The sequence below is a fragment of the Balaenoptera borealis genome, assembly GCF_965194805.1.
Source record: "Balaenoptera borealis genome assembly, chromosome: 9".
Taxonomy (NCBI): Eukaryota; Metazoa; Chordata; class Mammalia; order Artiodactyla; family Balaenopteridae; genus Balaenoptera; species Balaenoptera borealis.
The window spans coordinates 95391044-95413011 of record NC_138873.1 but is presented as its reverse complement, the minus strand read 5'-3'; positions in this window follow the sequence as shown (position 1 = coordinate 95413011).

The window sequence follows — 21968 nt, the reverse complement described above, 5'->3', positions numbered from 1 at the left end:
TAATTCAGTTCAAGGGTAGCGGTTTTTACATTCCCTCTATAAGTGATATCTCATGATAAGTGTCTTTTTCTGTGTGACTTATTTCACTTAGAATCGTCATAGCTAAATCCACTCATCATGCTGCTACTAGCCTTATAACATTGATTTCATGGCTGAGTGATATTCCATTGTATATAAGGACCACATCTTCTTTATCCATTCTTCTCTTTCCTGGGATATTTAAGGTGTAACGAAGTGGAGGTTCTTGTCAACAGAGTAGCCCAAAACTTTGGGGTGCCTGTGTCTTGCTGATTTTTAGTTTTCCCAATTTATACGCCCATGAGTGGAAGTGCCCTATGCTCTCTAAGCTGAGTTTTTTAGATGTTTCAGGACAAACCGTACACTTCTCCAGAGTGGCTGTTGGCAATTTACATCCCGCCCATCAGTGTAGCAAGGCTCCCATTTCTCCATGGCCTGTCCTGCATTTCTGGTTTTGACACTTTTTTCAGCATGGCCCTTTTGACCGATGGGAAGCGAGACTTCTTTGTAGCGCTGATTTGCCTTTCCAGGTTGCTTGGTTGGCCAAAAAGGGCGTATGCGTTTTTTCCTGAATATATTCAGGAAAAAACGCATACGCCCTTTTTGGCCAAGGGCATCATTGTCGAGGTTTTGATGCTTTTCCTGTGCTTTAAAGGCGATTCGAATCTACCTCCTGAAATCTGTTTCCTGCAATTCTGCCTTGCTTTCAAATCCTCTTCGTTGCCTTCCCTCAATATATTTGTGGACGAGAGTTATCATTTGTAAGTCTGCAGGTTTGTGAATTGCAGTGCCCCTGAGCTCCATTATTCAACTCGCTTTCTTGGGAGCTGGCCGCAAAAGCGCAGGATTGCTTCAGGCCGTATTCTGGTTCCTGGCGGCAGGCTGAGCCTGTGGTTAATTCTTCTTCCTGATGGGAAAACAGAGTGACCTGTGCCTGTCCCAACACCTAGAGCTAGTCTCTCATTGGTTGCCCCTCTTCCCGTTCATCCTCAGGACAAATTGCAACCTGTACGGAACAGGAGGATAAAGGTGCTGATTCTCCAAGGAGAGAGATTGCTAGTAAAGCGGCTGGAATGGCGAGCCGGAGCACAAGGAGATGAGAAATGAGGTGCGTTTTAGAAACCTTTCCCGATCACACGGTGTGCCATCTTCGGGGTTTCTCATGCATGTTTTCAATGTAGGACGATGCCCTTGAACCTGGAGATTTGGGACCCATGGGATGGGTACCACGCCGTATTAATTTAAAGGGTCTGCGTTAGCTCACCCAACCTCACCAAACCTCTCAGCCCCAAGAGTGTCCACCCATATGTCTCAATCAGCTGTGGGTCTAGATATGGTCAATCCAGGTGGCATCACAGCCCCTGAACGAATTTTGTAAGAATTTCTCTCTCTTTCACTGTCTTTGTTTCACGGGTTTTGAAAAGTAATTGATTTTTATAATGGGGTTTAGCTGCTTTTCACTGCTGTGTTTATGCCGCTTTACACCCACTTGACTCACTTACAGAGAGATATCAATACATAGGTTTGAAGATTCTTACTAGTCAGATATATTCTTGGGCGGTGAATAGGGGGTGTTGAGTCCAGTTCACTGAGCAAGGAGTAGGTCTTGTCTATTACATATTGGGTTCATGGAACGGTATCTGAGCTAATTTGAAACCCTTGTTTTATTCATCACCCCACCTCACCTTTCCCGTTAAGCAGCCATAGTGTGTTTTCTAAATGTGTGACTCCGTTCTGTTTTGTAATTCAGTTCAAGGGTAGCGGTTTTTACATTCCCTCTATAAGTGATATCTCATGATAAGTGTCTTTTTCTGTGGGACTTATTTCACTTAGAATCGTCATACCTAAATCCACTCATCATGCTGCTACTAGCCTTATGACATTGATTTCATGGCTGAGTGATATTCCATTGTACATAAGGACCACAACTTCTTTATCCATTCTTCTCTTTCCTCGGATATTTAAGGTGTAACGAAGTGGAGGTTCTTGTCAACAGAGTAGCCCAAAACTTTGGGGTGCCTGTGTCTTGCTGATTTTTAGTTTTCCCAATTTATACGCCCATGAGTGGAAGTGCCCAAGCTCTCTAAGCTGAGTTTTTTAGATGTTTCAGGACACACCGTACACTTCTCCAGAGTGGCTGTTGGCAATTTACGTCCCGCCCTTCAGCGTAGCAAGGCTCCCATTTCTCCATGGCCTGTCCTGCATTTCTGGTTTTGACCCTTTATTCAGCATGACCCTTTTGACCGATGGGAAGCGAGACTTCTTTGTAGCGCTGATTTGCCTTTCCAGGTTGCTTGGTTGGCCAAAAAGGGCGTATGCGTTTTTTCCTGAATATATTCAGGAAAAAACGCATACGCCCTTTTTGGCCAAGGGCATCATTGTCGAGGTTTTGCCGCTTTTCCTGTGCTTTAAAGGCGATTCGAATCTACCTCCTGAAATCTGTTTCCTGCAATTCTGCCTTGCTTTCAAATCCTCTTCGTTGCCTTCCCTCAATATATTTGTGGACGAGAGTTATCATTTGTAAGTCTGCAGGTTTGTGAATTGCAGTGCCCCTGAGCTCCATTATTCAACTCGCTTTCTTGGGAGCTGGCCGCAAAAGCGCAGGATTGCTTCAGGCCGTATTCTGGTTCCTGGCGGCAGGCTGAGCCTGTGGTTAATTCTTCTTCCTGATGGGAAAACAGAGTGACCTGTGCCTGTCCCAACACCTAGAGCTAGTCTCTCATTGGTTGCCCCTCTTCCCGTTCATCCTCAGGACAAATTGCAACCTGTACGGAACAGGAGGATAAAGGTGCTGATTCTCCAAGGAGAGAGATTGCTAGTAAAGCGGCTGGAATGGCGAGCCGGAGCACAAGGAGATGAGAAATGAGGTGCGTTTTAGAAACCTTTCCCGATCACACGGTGTGCAATCTTCGGGGTTTCTCATGCATGTTTTCAATGTAGGACGATGCCCTTGAACCTGGAGATTTGGGACCCATGGGATGGGTACCACGCCGTATTAATTTAAAGGGTCTGCGTTAGCTCACCCAACCTCACCAAACCTCTCAGCCCCAAGAGTGTCCACCCATATGTCTCAATCAGCTGTGGGTCTAGATATGGTCAATCCAGGTGGCATCACAGCCCCTGAACGAATTTTGTAAGAATTCCTCTCTCTTTCACTGTCTTTGTTTCACGGGTTTTGAAAAGTAATTGATTTTTATAATGGGGTTTGGCTGCTTTTCACTGCTGTGTTTATGCCGCTTTACACCCACTTGACTCACTTACAGAGAGATATCAATACATAGGTTTGAAGATTCTTACTAGTCTGATATATTCCTGGGCGGTGAATAGGGGGTGTTGAGTCCAGTTCACTGAGCAAGGAGTAGGTCTTGTCTATTACATATTGGGTTTATGGAACGATATCTGAGCTAATTTGAAACCCTTGTTTTATGCATCACCCCACCTCACCTTTCCCGTTAAGCAGCCATAGTCTGTTTTCTAAACGTGTGATTCTGTTCTGTTTTGTAATTCAGTTCAAGGGTAGCGGTTTTTACATTCCCTCTATAAGTGATATCTCATGATAAGTGTCTTTTTCTGTGTGACTTATTTCACTTAGAATCGTCATAGCTAAATCCACTCATCATGCTGCTACTAGCCTTATAACATTGATTTCATGGCTGAGTGATATTCCATTGTATATAAGGACCACATCTTCTTTATCCATTCTTCTCTTTCCTGGGATATTTAAGGTGTAACGAAGTGGAGGTTCTTGTCAACAGAGTAGCCCAAAACTTTGGGGTGCCTGTGTCTTGCTGATTTTTAGTTTTCCCAATTTATACGCCCATGAGTGGAAGTGCCCTATGCTCTCTAAGCTGAGTTTTTTAGATGTTTCAGGACAAACCGTACACTTCTCCAGAGTGGCTGTTGGCAATTTACATCCCGCCCATCAGTGTAGCAAGGCTCCCATTTCTCCATGGCCTGTCCTGCATTTCTGGTTTTGACACTTTTTTCAGCATGGCCCTTTTGACCGATGGGAAGCGAGACTTCTTTGTAGCGCTGATTTGCCTTTCCAGGTTGCTTGGTTGGCCAAAAAGGGCGTATGCGTTTTTTCCTGAATATATTCAGGAAAAAACGCATACGCCCTTTTTGGCCAAGGGCATCATTGTCGAGGTTTTGATGCTTTTCCTGTGCTTTAAAGGCGATTCGAATCTACCTCCTGAAATCTGTTTCCTGCAATTCTGCCTTGCTTTCAAATCCTCTTCGTTGCCTTCCCTCAATATATTTGTGGACGAGAGTTATCATTTGTAAGTCTGCAGGTTTGTGAATTGCAGTGCCCCTGAGCTCCATTATTCAACTCGCTTTCTTGGGAGCTGGCCGCAAAAGCGCAGGATTGCTTCAGGCCGTATTCTGGTTCCTGGCGGCAGGCTGAGCCTGTGGTTAATTCTTCTTCCTGATGGGAAAACAGAGTGACCTGTGCCTGTCCCAACACCTAGAGCTAGTCTCTCATTGGTTGCCCCTCTTCCCGTTCATCCTCAGGACAAATTGCAACCTGTACGGAACAGGAGGATAAAGGTGCTGATTCTCCAAGGAGAGAGATTGCTAGTAAAGCGGCTGGAATGGCGAGCCGGAGCACAAGGAGATGAGAAATGAGGTGCGTTTTAGAAACCTTTCCCGATCACACGGTGTGCCATCTTCGGGGTTTCTCATGCATGTTTTCAATGTAGGACGATGCCCTTGAACCTGGAGATTTGGGACCCATGGGATGGGTACCACGCCGTATTAATTTAAAGGGTCTGCGTTAGCTCACCCAACCTCACCAAACCTCTCAGCCCCAAGAGTGTCCACCCATATGTCTCAATCAGCTGTGGGTCTAGATATGGTCAATCCAGGTGGCATCACAGCCCCTGAACGAATTTTGTAAGAATTTCTCTCTCTTTCACTGTCTTTGTTTCACGGGTTTTGAAAAGTAATTGATTTTTATAATGGGGTTTAGCTGCTTTTCACTGCTGTGTTTATGCCGCTTTACACCCACTTGACTCACTTACAGAGAGATATCAATACATAGGTTTTAAGATTCTTACTAGTCAGATATATTCTTGGGCGGTGAATAGGGGGTGTTGAGTCCAGTTCACTGAGCAAGGAGTAGGTCTTGTCTATTACATATTGGGTTCATGGAACGGTATCTGAGCTAATTTGAAACCCTTGTTTTATTCATCACCCCACCTCACCTTTCCCGTTAAGCAGCCATAGTGTGTTTTCTAAATGTGTGACTCCGTTCTGTTTTGTAATTCAGTTCAAGGGTAGCGGTTTTTACATTCCCTCTATAAGTGATATCTCATGATAAGTGTCTTTTTCTGTGGGACTTATTTCACTTAGAATCGTCATACCTAAATCCACTCATCATGCTGCTACTAGCCTTATGACATTGATTTCATGGCTGAGTGATATTCCATTGTACATAAGGACCACAACTTCTTTATCCATTCTTCTCTTTCCTCGGATATTTAAGGTGTAACGAAGTGGAGGTTCTTGTCAACAGAGTAGCCCAAAACTTTGGGGTGCCTGTGTCTTGCTGATTTTTAGTTTTCCCAATTTATACGCCCATGAGTGGAAGTGCCCAAGCTCTCTAAGCTGAGTTTTTTAGATGTTTCAGGACACACCGTACACTTCTCCAGAGTGGCTGTTGGCAATTTACGTCCCGCCCTTCAGCGTAGCAAGGCTCCCATTTCTCCATGGCCTGTCCTGCATTTCTGGTTTTGACCCTTTATTCAGCATGACCCTTTTGACCGATGGGAAGCGAGACTTCTTTGTAGCGCTGATTTGCCTTTCCAGGTTGCTTGGTTGGCCAAAAAGGGCGTATGCGTTTTTTCCTGAATATATTCAGGAAAAAACGCATACGCCCTTTTTGGCCAAGGGCATCATTGTCGAGGTTTTGCCGCTTTTCCTGTGCTTTAAAGGCGATTCGAATCTACCTCCTGAAATCTGTTTCCTGCAATTCTGCCTTGCTTTCAAATCCTCTTCGTTGCCTTCCCTCAATATATTTGTGGACGAGAGTTATTATTTCTAAGTCTGCAGGTTTGTGAATTGCAGTGCCCCTGAGCTCCATTATTCAACTCGCTTTCTTGGGAGCTGGCCGCAAAAGCGCAGGATTGCTTCAGGCCGTATTCTGGTTCCTGGCGGCAGGCTGAGCCTGTGGTTAATTCTTCTTCCTGATGGGAAAACAGAGTGACCTGTGCCTGTCCCAACACCTAGAGCTAGTCTCTCATTGGTTGCCCCTCTTCCCGTTCATCCTCAGGACAAATTGCAACCTGTACGGAACAGGAGGATAAAGGTGCTGATTCTCCAAGGAGAGAGATTGCTAGTAAAGCGGCTGGAATGGCGAACCGGAGCACAAGGAGATGAGAAATGAGGTGCGTTTTAGAAACCTTTCCCGATCACACGGTGTGCCATCTTCGGGGTTTCTCATGCATGTTTTCAATGTAGGACGATGCCCTTGAACCTGGAGATTTGGGACCCATGGGATGGGTACCACGCCGTATTAATTTAAAGGGTCTGCGTTAGCTCACCCAACCTCACCAAACCTCTCAGCCCCAAGAGTGTCCACCCATATGTCTCAATCAGCTGTGGGTCTAGATATGGTCAATCCAGGTGGCATCACAGCCCCTGAACGAATTTTGTAAGAATTCCTCTCTCTTTCACTGTCTTTGTTTCACGGGTTTTGAAAAGTAATTGATTTTTATAATGGGGTTTGGCTGCTTTTCACTGCTGTGTTTATGCCGCTTTACACCCACTTGACTCACTTACAGAGAGATATCAATACATAGGTTTGAAGATTCTTACTAGTCTGATATATTCCTCGGCGGTGAATAGGGGGTGTTGAGTCCAGTTCACTGAGCAAGGAGTAGGTCTTGTCTATTACATATTGGGTTTATGGAACGATATCTGAGCTAATTTGAAACCCTTGTTTTATGCATCACCCCACCTCACCTTTCCCGTTAAGCAGCCATAGTGTGTTTTCTAAACGTGTGACTCTGTTCTGTTTTGTAATTCAGTTCAAGGGTAGCGGTTTTTACATTCCCTCTATAAGTGATATCTCATGATAAGTGTCTTTTTCTGTGTGACTTATTTCACTTAGAATCGTCATAGCTAAATCCACTCATCATGCTGCTACTAGCCTTATGACATTGATTTCATGGCTGAGTGATATTCCATTGTATATAAGGACCACATCTTCTTTATCCATTCTTCTCTTTCCTGGGATATTTAAGGTGTAACGAAGTGGAGGATCTTGTCAACAGAGTAGCCCAAAACTTTGGGGTGCCTGTGTCTTGCTGATTTTTAGTTTTCCCAATTTATACGCCCATGAGTGGAAGTGCCCTATGCTCTCTAAGCTGAGTTTTTTAGATGTTTCAGGACACACCGTACACTTCTCCAGAGTGGCTGTTGGCAATTTACATCCCGCCCATCAGTGTAGCAAGGCTCCCATTTCTCCATGGCCTGTCCTGCATTTCTGGTTTTGACACTTTATTCAGCATGGCCCTTTTGACCGATGGGAAGCGAGACTTCTTTGTAGCGCTGATTTGCCTTTCCAGGTTGCTTGGTTGGCCAAAAAGGGCGTATGCGTTTTTTCCTGAATATATTCAGGAAAAAACGCATACGCCCTTTTTGGCCAAGGGCATCACTGTCGAGGTTTTGCCGCTTTTCCTGTGCTTTAAAGGCGATTCGAATCTACCTCCTGAAATCTGTTTCCTGCAATTCTGCCTTGCTTTCAAATCCTCTTCGTTGCCTTCCCTCAATATATTTGTGGACGAGAGTTATCATTTGTAAGTCTGCAGGTTTGTGAATTGCAGTGCCCCTGAGCTCCATTATTCAACTCGCTTTCTTGGGAGCTGGCCGCAAAAGCGCAGGATTGCTTCAGGCCGTATTCTGGTTCCTGGCGGCAGGCTGAGCCTGTGGTTAATTCTTCTTCCTGATGGGAAAACAGAATGACCTGTGCCTGTCCCAACACCTAGAGCTAGTCTCTCATTGGTTGCCCCTCTTCCCATTCATCCTCAGGACAAATTGCAACCTGTACGGAACAGGAGGATAAAGGTGCTGATTCTCCAAGGAGAGAGATTGCTAGTAAAGCGGCTGGAATGGCGAGCCGGAGCACAAGGAGATGAGAAATGAGGTGCGTTTTAGAAACCTTTCCCGATCACACGGTGTGCCATCTTCGGGGTTTCTCATGCATGTTTTCAATGTAGGACGATGCCCTTGAACCTGGAGATTTGGGACCCATGGGATGGGTACCACGCCGTATTAATTTAAAGGGTCTGCGTTAGCTCACCCAACCTCACCAAACCTCTCAGCCCCAAGAGTGTCCACCCATATGTCTCAATCAGCTGTGGGTCTAGATATGGTCAATCCAGGTGGCATCACAGCCCCTGAACGAATTTTGTAAGAATTTCTCTCTCTTTCACTGTCTTTGTTTCACGGGTTTTGAAAAGTAATTGATTTTTATAATGGGGTTTAGCTGCTTTTCACTGCTGTGTTTATGCCGCTTTACACCCACTTGACTCACTTACAGAGAGATATCAATACATAGGTTTGAAGATTCTTACTAGTGAGATATATTCTTGGGCGGTGAATAGGGGGTGTTGAGTCCAGTTCACTGAGCAAGGAGTAGGTCTTGTCTATTACATATTGGGTTTATGGAACGGTATCTGAGCTAATTTGAAACCCTTGATTTATGCATCACCCCACCTCACCTTTCCCGTTAAGCAGCCATAGTGTGTTTTCTAAACGTGTGACTCTGTTCTATTTTGTAATGCAGTTCAAGGGTAGCGGTTTTTACATTCCCTCTATAAGTGATATCTTATGATAAGTGTCTTTTTCTGTGTGATTTATTTCACTTAGAATCGTCATACCTAAATCCACTCATCATGCTGCTACTAGCCTTATGACATTGATTTCATGGCTGAGTGATATTCCATTGTACATAAGGACCACAACTTCTTTATCCATTCTTCTCTTTCCTCGGATATTTAAGGTGTAATGAAGTGGAGGTTTTTGTCAACAGAGTAGCCCAAAATTTGGGGTGCCTGTGTCTTGCTGATTTTTAGTTTTCCCAATTTATACGCCCATGAGTGGAAGTGCCCAAGCTCTCTAAGCTGAGTTTTTTAGATGTTTCAGGACACACCGTACACTTCTCCAGAGTGGCTGTTGGCAATTTACGTCCCGCCCATCAGCGTAGCAAGGCTCCCATTTCTCCATGGCCTGTCCTGCATTTCTGGTTTTGACACTTTATTCAGCATGGCCCTTTTGACCAATGGGAAGCGAGACTTCTTTGTAGCGCTGATTTGCCTTTCCAGGTTGCTTGGTTGGCCAAAAAGGGCGTATGCGATTTTTCCTGAATATATTCAGGAAAAAACGCATACGCCCTTTTTGGCCAAGTGCATCACTGTCGAGGTTTTGCCGCTTTTCCTGTGCTTTAAAGGCGATTCGAATGTACCTCCTGAAATCTGTTTCCTGCAATTCTGCCTTGCTTTCAAATCCTCTTCGTTGCCTTCCCTCAATATATTTGTGGACGAGAGTTATCATTTCTAAGTCTGCAGGTTTGTGAATTGCAGTGCCCCTGAGCTCCATTATTCAACTCGCTTTCTTGGGAGCTGGCCGCAAAAGCGCAGGATTGCTTCAGGCCGTATTCTGGTTCCTGGCGGAAGGCTGAGCCTGTGGTTAATTCTTCTTCCTGATGGGAAAACAGAGTGACGTGTGCCTGTCCCAACACCTAGAGCTAGTCTCTCATTGGTTGCCCCTCTTCCCGTTCATCCTCAGGACAAATTGCAACCTGTACGGAACAGGAGGATAAAGGTGCTGATTCTCCAAGGAGAGAGATTGCTAGTAAAGCGGCTGGAATGGCGAACCGGAGCACAAGGAGATGAGAAATGAGGTGCGTTTTAGAAACCTTTCCCCATCACACGGTGTGCCATCTTCGGGGTTTCTCATGCATGTTTTCAATGTAGGACGATGCCCTTGAACCTGGAGATTTGGGACCCATGGGATGGGTACCACGCCGTATTAATTTAAAGGGTCTGCGTTAGCTCACCCAACCTCACCAAACCTCTCAGCCCCAAGAGTGTCCACCCATATGTCTCAATCAGCTGTGGGTCTAGATATGGTCAATCCAGGTGGCATCACAGCCCCTGAACGAATTTTGTAAGAATTCCTCTCTCTTTCACTGTCTTTGTTTCACGGGTTTTGAAAAGTAATTGATTTTTATAATGGGGTTTGGCTGCTTTCCACTGCTGTGTTTATGCCGCTTTACACCCACTTGACTCACTTACAGAGTGATATCAATACATAGGTTTGAAGATTCTTACTAGTCAGATATATTCTTGGGCGGTGAATAGGGGGTGTTGAGTCCAGTTCACTGAGCAAGGAGTAGGTCTTGTCTATTACATATTGGGTTTATGGAACGATATCTGAGCTAATTTGAAACCCTTGTTTTATGCATCACCCCACCTCACCTTTCCCGTTAAGCAGCCATAGTGTGTTTTCTAAACGTGTGACTCTGTTCTGTTTTGTAATTCAGTTCAAGGGGAGCGGTTTTTACATTCCCTCTATAAGTGATATCTCATGATAAGTGTCTTTTTCTGTGTGACTTATTTCACTTAGAATCGTCATAGCTAAATCCACTCATCATGCTGCTACTAGCCTTATGACATTGATTTCATGGCTGAGTGATATTCCATTGTATATAAGGACCACATCTTCTTTATCCATTCTTCTCTTTCCTGGGATATTTAAGGTGTAACGAAGTGGAGGTTCTTGTCAACAGAGTAGCCCAAAACTTTGGGGTGCCTGTGTCTTGCTGATTTTTAGTTTTCCCAATTTATACGCCCATGAGTGGAAGTGCCCTATGCTCTCTAAGCTGAGTTTTTTAGATGTTTCAGGACACACCGTACACTTCTCCAGAGTGGCTGTTGGCAATTTACATCCCGCCCATCAGTGTAGCAAGGCTCCCATTTCTCCATGGCCTGTCCTGCATTTCTGGTTTTGACACTTTATTCAGAATGGCCCTTTTGACCGATGGGAAGCGAGACTTCTTTGTAGCGCTGATTTGCCTTTCCAGGTTGCTTGGTTGGCCAAAAAGGGCGTATGCGTTTTTTCCTGAATATATTCAGGAAAAAACGCATACGCCCTTTTTGGCCAAGGGCATCATTGTCGAGGTTTTGCCGCTTTTCCTGTGCTTTAAAGGCGATTCGAATCTACCTCCTGAAATCTGTTTCCTGCAATTCTGCCTTGCTTTCAAATCCTCTTCGTTGCCTTCCCTCAATATATTTGTGGACGAGAGTTATCATTTGTAAGTCTGCAGGTTTGTGAATTGCAGTGCCCCTGAGCTCCATTCTTCAACTCGCTTTCTTGGGAGCTGGCCGCAAAAGCGCAGGATTGCTTCAGGCCGTATTCTGGTTCCTGGCGGCAGGCTGAGCCTGTGGTTAATTCTTCTTCCTGATGGGAAAACAGAGTGACCTGTGCCTGTCCCAACACCTAGAGCTAGTCTCTCATTGGTTGCCCCTCTTCCCGTTCATCCTCAGGACAAATTGCAACCTGTACGGAACAGGAGGATAAAGGTGCTGATTCTCCAAGGAGAGAGATTGCTAGTAAAGCGGCTGGAATGGCGAGCCGGAGCACAAGGAGATGAGAAATGAGGTGCGTTTTAGAAACCTTTCCCGATCACACGGTGTGCCATCTTCGGGGTTTCTCATGCATGTTTTCAATGTAGGACGATGCCCTTGAACCTGGAGATTTGGGACCCATGGGATGGGTACCACGCCGTATTAATTTAAAGGGTCTGCGTTAGCTCACCCAACCTCACCAAACCTCTCAGCCCCAAGAGTGTCCACCCATATGTCTCAATCAGCTGTGGGTCTAGATATGGTCAATCCAGGTGGCATCACAGCCCCTGAACGAATTTTGTAAGAATTTCTCTCTCTTTCACTGTCTTTGTTTCACGGGTTTTGAAAAGTAATTGATTTTTATAATGGGGTTTGGCTGCTTTTCACTGCTGTGTTTATGCCGCTTTACACCCACTTGACTCACTTACAGAGAGATATCAATACATAGGTTTGAAGATTCTTACTAGTCTGATATATTCCTGGGCGGTGAATAGGGGGTGTTGAGTCCAGTTCACTGAGCAAGGAGTAGGTCTTGTCTATTACATATTGGGTTTATGGAACGATATCTGAGCTAATTTGAAACCCTTGTTTTATGCATCACCCCACCACACCTTTCCCGTTAAGCAGCCATAGTCTGTTTTCTAAACGTGTGATTCTGTTCTGTTTTGTAATTCAGTTCAAGGGTAGCGGTTTTTACATTCCCTCTATAAGTGATATCTCATGATAAGTGTCTTTTTCTGTGGGACTTATTTCACTTAGAATCGTCATAGCTAAATCCACTCATCATGCTGCTACTAGCCTTATGACATTGATTTCATGGCTGAGTGATATTCCATTGTATATAAGGACCACATCTTCTTTATCCATTCTTCTCTTTCCTGGGATATTTAAGGTGTAACGAAGTGGAGGTTCTTGTCAACAGAGTAGCCCAAAACTTTGGGGTGCCTGTGTCTTGCTGATTTTTAGTTTTCCCAATTTATACGCCCATGAGTGGAAGTGCCCTATGCTCTCTAAGCTGAGTTTTTTAGATGTTTCAGGACACACCGTACACTTCTCCAGAGTGGCTGTTGGCAATTTACATCCCGCCCATCAGTGTAGCAAGGCTCCCATTTCTCCATGGCCTGTCCTGCATTTCTGGTTTTGACACTTTTTTCAGCATGGCCCTTTTGACCGATGGGAAGCGAGACTTCTTTGTAGCGCTGATTTGCCTTTCCAGGTTGCTTGGTTGGCCAAAAAGGGCGTATGCGTTTTTTCCTGAATATATTCAGGAAAAAACGCATACGCCCTTTTTGGCCAAGGGCATCATTGTCGAGGTTTTGCCGCTTTTCCTGTGCTTTAAAGGCGATTCGAATCTACCTCCTGAAATCTGTTTCCTGCAATTCTGCCTTGCTTTCAAATCCTCTTCGTTGCCTTCCCTCAATATATTTGTGGACGAGAGTTATCATTTGTAAGTCTGCAGGTTTGTGAATTGCAGTGCCCCTGAGCTCCATTATTCAACTCGCTTTCTTGGGAGCTGGCCGCAAAAGCGCAGGATTGCTTCAGGCCGTATTCTGGTTCCTGGCGGCAGGCTGAGCCTGTGGTTAATTCTTCTTCCTGATGGGAAAACAGAGTGACCTGTGCCTGTCCCAACACCTAGAGCTAGTCTCTCATTGGTTGCCCCTCTTCCCGTTCATCCTCAGGACAAATTGCAACCTGTACGGAACAGGAGGATAAAGGTGCTGATTCTCCAAGGAGAGAGATTGCTAGTAAAGCGGCTGGAATGGCGAGCCGGAGCACAAGGAGATGAGAAATGAGGTGCGTTTTAGAAACCTTTCCCGATCACACGGTGTGCCATCTTCGGGGTTTCTCATGCATGTTTTCAATGTAGGACGATGCCCTTGAACCTGGAGATTTGGGACCCATGGGATGGGTACCACGCCGTATTAATTTAAAGGGTCTGCGTTAGCTCACCCAACCTCACCAAACCTCTCAGCCCCAAGAGTGTCCACCCATATGTCTCAATCAGCTGTGGGTCTAGATATGGTCAATCCAGGTGGCATCACAGCCCCTGAACGAATTTTGTAAGAATTTCTCTCTCTTTCACTGTCTTTGTTTCACGGGTTTTGAAAAGTAATTGATTTTTATAATGGGGTTTGGCTGCTTTTCACTGCTGTGTTTATGCCGCTTTACACCCACTTGACTCACTTACAGAGAGATATCAATACATAGGTTTGAAGATTCTTACTAGTCTGATATATTCCTGGGCAGTGAATAGGGGGTGTTGAGTCCAGTTCACTGAGCAAGGAGTAGGTCTTGTCTATTACATATTGGGTTTATGGAACGATATCTGAGCTAATTTGAAACCCTTGTTTTATGCATCACCCCACCTCACCTTTCCCGTTAAGCAGCCATAGTCTGTTTTCTAAACGTGTGATTCTGTTCTGTTTTGTAATTCAGTTCAAGGGGAGCGGTTTTTACATTCCCTCTATAAGTGATATCTCATGATAAGTGTCTTTTTCTGTGTGACTTATTTCACTTAGAATCGTCATAGCTAAATCCACTCATCATGCTGCTACTAGCCTTATGACATTGATTTCATGGCTGAGTGATATTCCATTGTATATAAGGACCACATCTTCTTTATCCATTCTTCTCTTTCCTGGGATATTTAAGGTGTAACGAAGTGGAGGTTCTTGTCAACAGAGTAGCCCAAAACTTTGGGGTGCCTGTGTCTTGCTGATTTTTAGTTTTCCCAATTTATACGCCCATGAGTGGAAGTGCCCTATGCTCTCTAAGCTGAGTTTTTTAGATGTTTCAGGACACACCGTACACTTCTCCAGAGTGGCTGTTGGCAATTTACATCCCGCCCATCAGTGTAGCAAGGCTCCCATTTCTCCATGGCCTGTCCTGCATTTCTGGTTTTGACACTTTTTTCAGCATGGCCCTTTTGACCGATGGGAAGCGAGACTTCTTTGTAGCGCTGATTTGCCTTTCCAGGTTGCTTGGTTGGCCAAAAAGGGCGTATGCGTTTTTTCCTGAATATATTCAGGAAAAAACGCATACGCCCTTTTTGGCCAAGGGCATCATTGTCGAGGTTTTGATGCTTTTCCTGTGCTTTAAAGGCGATTCGAATCTACCTCCTGAAATCTGTTTCCTGCAATTCTGCCTTGCTTTCAAATCCTCTTCGTTGCCTTCCCTCAATATATTTGTGGACGAGAGTTATCATTTGTAAGTCTGCAGGTTTGTGAATTGCAGTGCCCCTGAGCTCCATTATTCAACTCGCTTTCTTGGGAGCTGGCCGCAAAAGCGCAGGATTGCTTCAGGCCGTATTCTGGTTCCTGGCGGCAGGCTGAGCCTGTGGTTAATTCTTCTTCCTGATGGGAAAACAGAGTGACCTGTGCCTGTCCCAACACCTAGAGCTAGTCTCTCATTGGTTGCCCCTCTTCCCGTTCATCCTCAGGACAAATTGCAACCTGTACGGAACAGGAGGATAAAGGTGCTGATTCTCCAAGGAGAGAGATTGCTAGTAAAGCGGCTGGAATGGCGAGCCGGAGCACAAGGAGATGAGAAATGAGGTGCGTTTTAGAAACCTTTCCCGATCACACGGTGTGCAATCTTCGGGGTTTCTCATGCATGTTTTCAATGTAGGACGATGCCCTTGAACCTGGAGATTTGGGACCCATGGGATGGGTACCACGCCGTATTAATTTAAAGGGTCTGCGTTAGCTCACCCAACCTCACCAAACCTCTCAGCCCCAAGAGTGTCCACCCATATGTCTCAATCAGCTGTGGGTCTAGATATGGTCAATCCAGGTGGCATCACAGCCCCTGAACGAATTTTGTAAGAATTTCTCTCTCTTTCACTGTCTTTGTTTCACGGGTTTTGAAAAGTAATTGATTTTTATAATGGGGTTTGGCTGCTTTTCACTGCTGTGTTTATGCCGCTTTACACCCACTTGACTCACTTACAGAGAGATATCAATACATAGGTTTGAAGATTCTTACTAGTCTGATATATTCCTGGGCGGTGAATAGGGGGTGTTGAGTCCAGTTCACTGAGCAAGGAGTAGGTCTTGTCTATTACATATTGGGTTTATGGAACGATATCTGAGCTAATTTGAAACCCTTGTTTTATGCATCACCCCACCTCACCTTTCCCGTTAAGCAGCCATAGTCTGTTTTCTAAACGTGTGATTCTGTTCTGTTTTGTAATTCAGTTCAAGGGGAGCGGTTTTTACATTCCCTCTATAAGTGATATCTCATGATAAGTGTCTTTTTCTGTGTGACTTATTTCACTTAGAATCGTCATAGCTAAATCCACTCATCATGCTGCTACTAGCCTTATGACATTGATTTCATGGCTGAGTGATATTCCATTGTATATAAGGACCACATCTTCTTTATCCATTCTTCTCTTTCCTGGGATATTTAAGGTGTAACGAAGTGGAGGTTCTTGTCAACAGAGTAGCCCAAAACTTTGGGGTGCCTGTGTCTTGCTGATTTTTAGTTTTCCCAATTTATACGCCCATGAGTGGAAGTGCCCTATGCTCTCTAAGCTGAGTTTTTTAGATGTTTCAGGACACACCGTACACTTCTCCAGAGTGGCTGTTGGCAATTTACATCCCGCCCATCAGTGTAGCAAGGCTCCCATTTCTCCATGGCCTGTCCTGCATTTCTGGTTTTGACACTTTTTTCAGCATGGCCCTTTTGACCGATGGGAAGCGAGACTTCTTTGTAGCGCTGATTTGCCTTTCCAGGTTGCTTGGTTGGCCAAAAAGGGCGTATGCGTTTTTTCCTGAATATATTCAGGAAAAAACGCATACGCCCTTTTTGGCCAAGGGCATCATTGTCGAGGTTTTGCCGCTTTTCCTGTGCTTTAAAGGCGATTCGAATCTACCTCCTGAAATCTGTTTCCTGCAATTCTGCCTTGCTTTCAAATCCTCTTCGTTGCCTTCCCTCAATATATTTGTGGACGAGAGTTATCATTTGTAAGTCTGCAGGTTTGTGAATTGCAGTGCCCCTGAGCTCCATTCTTCAACTCGCTTTCTTGGGAGCTGGCCGCAAAAGCGCAGGATTGCTTCAGGCCGTATTCTGGTTCCTGGCGGCAGGCTGAGCCTGTGGTTAATTCTTCTTCCTGATGGGAAAACAGAGTGACCTGTGCCTGTCCCAACACCTAGAGCTAGTCTCTCATTGGTTGCCCCTCTTCCCGTTCATCCTCAGGACAAATTGCAACCTGTACGGAACAGGAGGATAAAGGTGCTGATTCTCCAAGGAGAGAGATTGCTAGTAAAGCGGCTGGAATGGCGAGCCGGAGCACAAGGAGATGAGAAATGAGGTGCGTTTTAGAAACCTTTCCCGATCACACGGTGTGCCATCTTCGGGGTTTCTCATGCATGTTTTCAATGTAGGACGATGCCCTTGAACCTGGAGATTTGGGACCCATGGGATGGGTACCACGCCGTATTAATTTAAAGGGTCTGCGTTAGCTCACCCAACCTCACCAAACCTCTCAGCCCCAAGAGTGTCCACCCATATGTCTCAATCAGCTGTGGGTCTAGATATGGTCAATCCAGGTGGCATCACAGCCCCTGAACGAATTTTGTAAGAATTTCTCTCTCTTTCACTGTCTTTGTTTCACGGGTTTTGAAAAGTAATTGATTTTTATAATGGGGTTTGGCTGCTTTTCACTGCTGTGTTTATGCCGCTTTACACCCACTTGACTCACTTACAGAGAGATATCAATACATAGGTTTGAAGATTCTTACTAGTCTGATATATTCCTGGGCGGTGAATAGGGGGTGTTGAGTCCAGTTCACTGAGCAAGGAGTAGGTCTTGTCTATTACATATTGGGTTTATGGAACGATATCTGAGCTAATTTGAAACCCTTGTTTTATGCATCACCCCACCTCACCTTTCCCGTTAAGCAGCCATAGTCTGTTTTCTAAACGTGTGATTCTGTTCTGTTTTGTAATTCAGTTCAAGGGGAGCGGTTTTTACATTCCCTCTATAAGTGATATCTCATGATAAGTGTCTTTTTCTGTGTGACTTATTTCACTTAGAATCGTCATAGCTAAATCCACTCATCATGCTGCTACTAGCCTTATGACATTGATTTCATGGCTGAGTGATATTCCATTGTATATAAGGACCACATCTTCTTTATCCATTCTTCTCTTTCCTGGGATATTTAAGGTGTAACAAAGTGGAGGTTCTTGTCAACAGAGTAGCCCAAAACTTTGGGGTGCCTGTGTCTTGCTGATTTTTAGTTTTCCCAATTTATACGCCCATGAGTGGAAGTGCCCTATGCTCTCTAAGCTGAGTTTTTTAGATGTTTCAGGACACACCGTACACTTCTCCAGAGTGGCTGTTGGCAATTTACATCCCGCCCATCAGTGTAGCAAGGCTCCCATTTCTCCATGGCCTGTCCTGCATTTCTGGTTTTGACACTTTTTTCAGCATGGCCCTTTTGACCGATGGGAAGCGAGACTTCTTTGTAGCGCTGATTTGCCTTTCCAGGTTGCTTGGTTGGCCAAAAAGGGCGTATGCGTTTTTTCCTGAATATATTCAGGAAAAAACGCATACGCCCTTTTTGGCCAAGGGCATCATTGTCGAGGTTTTGATGCTTTTCCTGTGCTTTAAAGGCGATTCGAATCTACCTCCTGAAATCTGTTTCCTGCAATTCTGCCTTGCTTTCAAATCCTCTTCGTTGCCTTCCCTCAATATATTTGTGGACGAGAGTTATCATTTGTAAGTCTGCAGGTTTGTGAATTGCAGTGCCCCTGAGCTCCATTCTTCAACTCGCTTTCTTGGGAGCTGGCCGCAAAAGCGCAGGATTGCTTCAGGCCGTATTCTGGTTCCTGGCGGCAGGCTGAGCCTGTGGTTAATTCTTCTTCCTGATGGGAAAACAGAGTGACCTGTGCCTGTCCCAACACCTAGAGCTAGTCTCTCATTGGTTGCCCCTCTTCCCGTTCATCCTCAGGACAAATTGCAACCTGTACGGAACAGGAGGATAAAGGTGCTGATTCTCCAAGGAGAGAGATTGCTAGTAAAGCGGCTGGAATGGCGAGCCGGAGCACAAGGAGATGAGAAATGAGGTGCGTTTTAGAAACCTTTCCCGATCACACGGTGTGCCATCTTCGGGGTTTCTCATGCATGTTTTCAATGTAGGACGATGCCCTTGAACCTGGAGATTTGGGACCCATGGGATGGGTACCACGCCGTATTAATTTAAAGGGTCTGCGTTAGCTCACCCAACCTCACCAAACCTCTCAGCCCCAAGAGTGTCCACCCATATGTCTCAATCAGCTGTGGGTCTAGATATGGTCAATCCAGGTGGCATCACAGCCCCTGAACGAATTTTGTAAGAATTTCTCTCTCTTTCACTGTCTTTGTTTCACGGGTTTTGAAAAGTAATTGATTTTTATAATGGGGTTTAGCTGCTTTTCACTGCTGTGTTTATGCCGCTTTACACCCACTTGACTCACTTACAGAGAGATATCAATACATAGGTTTGAAGATTCTTACTAGACAGATATATTCTTGGGCGGTGAATAGGGGGTGTTGAGTCCAGTTCACTGAGCAAGGAGTAGGTCTTGTCTATTACATATTGGGTTCATGGAACGGTATCTGAGCTAATTTGAAACCCTTGTTTTATGCATCACCCCACCTCACCTTTCCCGTTAAGCAGCCATAGTGTGTTTTCTAAATGTGTGACTCCGTTCTGTTTTGTAATTCAGTTCAAGGGTAGCGGTTTTTACATTCCCTCTATAAGTGATATCTCATGATAAGTGTCTTTTTCTGTGGGACTTATTTCACTTAGAATCGTCATAGCTAAATCCACTCATCATGCTGCTACTAGCCTTATGACATTGATTTCATGGCTGAGTGATATTCCATTGTACATAAGGACCACAACTTCTTTATCCATTCTTCTCTTTCCTCGGATATTTAAGGTGTAACGAAGTGGAGGTTCTTGTCAACAGAGTAGCCCAAAACTTTGGGGTGCTTGTGTCTTGCTGATTTTTAGTTTTCCCAATTTATACGCCCATGAGTGGAAGTGCCCAAGCTCTCTAAGCTGAGTTTTTTAGATGTTTCAGGACACACCGTACACTTCTCCAGAGTGGCTGTTGGCAATTTACGTCCCGCCCTTCAGCGTAGCAAGGCTCCCATTTCTCCATGGCCTGTCCTGCATTTCTGGTTTTGACCCTTTATTCAGCATGACCCTTTTGACCGATGGGAAGCGAGACTTCTTTGTAGCGCTGATTTGCCTTTCCAGGTTGCTTGGTTGGCCAAAAAGGGCGTATGCGTTTTTTCCTGAATATATTCAGGAAAAAACGCATACGCCCTTTTTGTCCAAGGGCATCATTGTCGAGGTTTTGCCGCTTTTCCTGTGCTTTAAAGGCGATTCGAATCTACCTCCTGAAATCTGTTTCCTGCAATTCTGCCTTGCTTTCAAATCCTCTTCGTTGCCTTCCCTCAATATATTTGTGGACGAGAGTTATCATTTCTAAGTCTGCAGGTTTGTGAATTGCAGTGCCCCTGAGCTCCATTATTCAACTCGCTTTCTTGGGAGCTGGCCGCAAAAGCGCAGGATTGCTTCAGGCCGTATTCTGGTTCCTGGCGGCAGGCTGAGCCTGTGGTTAATTCTTCTTCCTGATGGGAAAACAGAGTGACCTGTGCCTGTCCCAACACCTAGAGCTAGTCTCTCATTGGTTGCCCCTCTTCCCGTTCATCCTCAGGACAAATTGCAACCTGTACGGAACAGGAGGATAAAGGTGCTGATTCTCCAAGGAGAGAGATTGCTAGTAAAGCGGCTGGAATGGCGAACCGGAGCACAAGGAGATGAGAAATGAGGTGCGTTTTAGAAACCTTTCCCGATCACACGGTGTGCCATCTTCGGGGTTTCTCATGCATGTTTTCAATGTAGGACGATGCCCTTGAACCTGGAGATTTGGGACCCATGGGATGGGTACCACGCCGTATTAATTTAAAGGGTCTGCGTTAGCTCACCCAACCTCACCAAACCTCTCAGCCCCAAGAGTGTCCACCCATATGTCTCAATCAGCTGTGGGTCTAGATATGGTCAATCCAGGTGGCATCACAGCCCCTGAACGAATTTTGTAAGAATTTCTCTCTCTTTCACTGTCTTTGTTTCACGGGTTTTGAAAAGTAATTGATTTTTATAATGGGGTTTAGCTGCTTTTCACTGCTGTGTTTATGCCGCTTTACACCCACTTGACTCACTTACAGAGAGATATCAATACATAGGTTTGAAGATTCTTACTAGTGAGATATATTCTTGGGCGGTGAATAGGGGGTGTTGAGTCCAGTTCACTGAGCAAGGAGTAGGTCTTGTCTATTACATATTGGGTTTATGGAACGGTATCTGAGCTAATTTGAAACCCTTGATTTATGCATCACCCCACCTCACCTTTCCCGTTAAGCAGCCATAGTGTGTTTTCTAAACGTGTGACTCTGTTCTATTTTGTAATGCAGTTCAAGGGTAGCGGTTTTTACATTCCCTCTATAAGTGATATCTTATGATAAGTGTCTTTTTCTGTGTGATTTATTTCACTTAGAATCGTCATAGCTAAATCCACTCATCATGCTGCTACTAGCCTTATGACATTGATTTCATGGCTGAGTGATATTCCATTGTACATAAGGACCACAACTTCTTTATCCATTCTTCTCTTTCCTGGGATATTTAAGGTGTAACGAAGTGGAGGTTCTTGTCAACAGAGAAGCCCAAAACTTTGGGGTGCCTGTGTCTTGCTGAGTTTTAGTTTTCCCTATTTATACGCCCATGAGTGGAAGTGCCCTATGCTCTCTAAGCTGAGTTTTTTAGATGTTTCAGGACACACCGTACATTTCTCCAGAGTGGCTGTTGGCAATTTACATCCGGCCCATCAGCGTAGCAAGGCTCCCATTTCTCCATGGCCTGTCCTGCATTTCTGGTTTTGACACTTTATTCAGCATCGCCCTTTTGACCGATGGGAAGCGCGACTTCTTTGTAGCGCTGATTTGCCTTTCCAGGTTGCTTGGTTGGCCAAAAAGGGCGTATGCGTTTTTTCCTGAATATATTCAGGAAAAAACGCATACGCCCTTTTTGGCCAAGGGCATCACTGTCGAGGTTTTGCCGCTTTTCCTGTGCTTTAAAGGCGATTCGAATCTACCTCCTGAAATCTGTTTCCTGCAATTCTGCCTTGCTTTCAAATCCTCTTCGTTGCCTTCCCTCAATATATTTGTGGACGAGAGTTATCATTTCTAAGTCTGCAGGTTTGTGAATTGCAGTGCCCCTGAGCTCCATTATTCAACTCGCTTTCTTGGGAGCTGGCCGC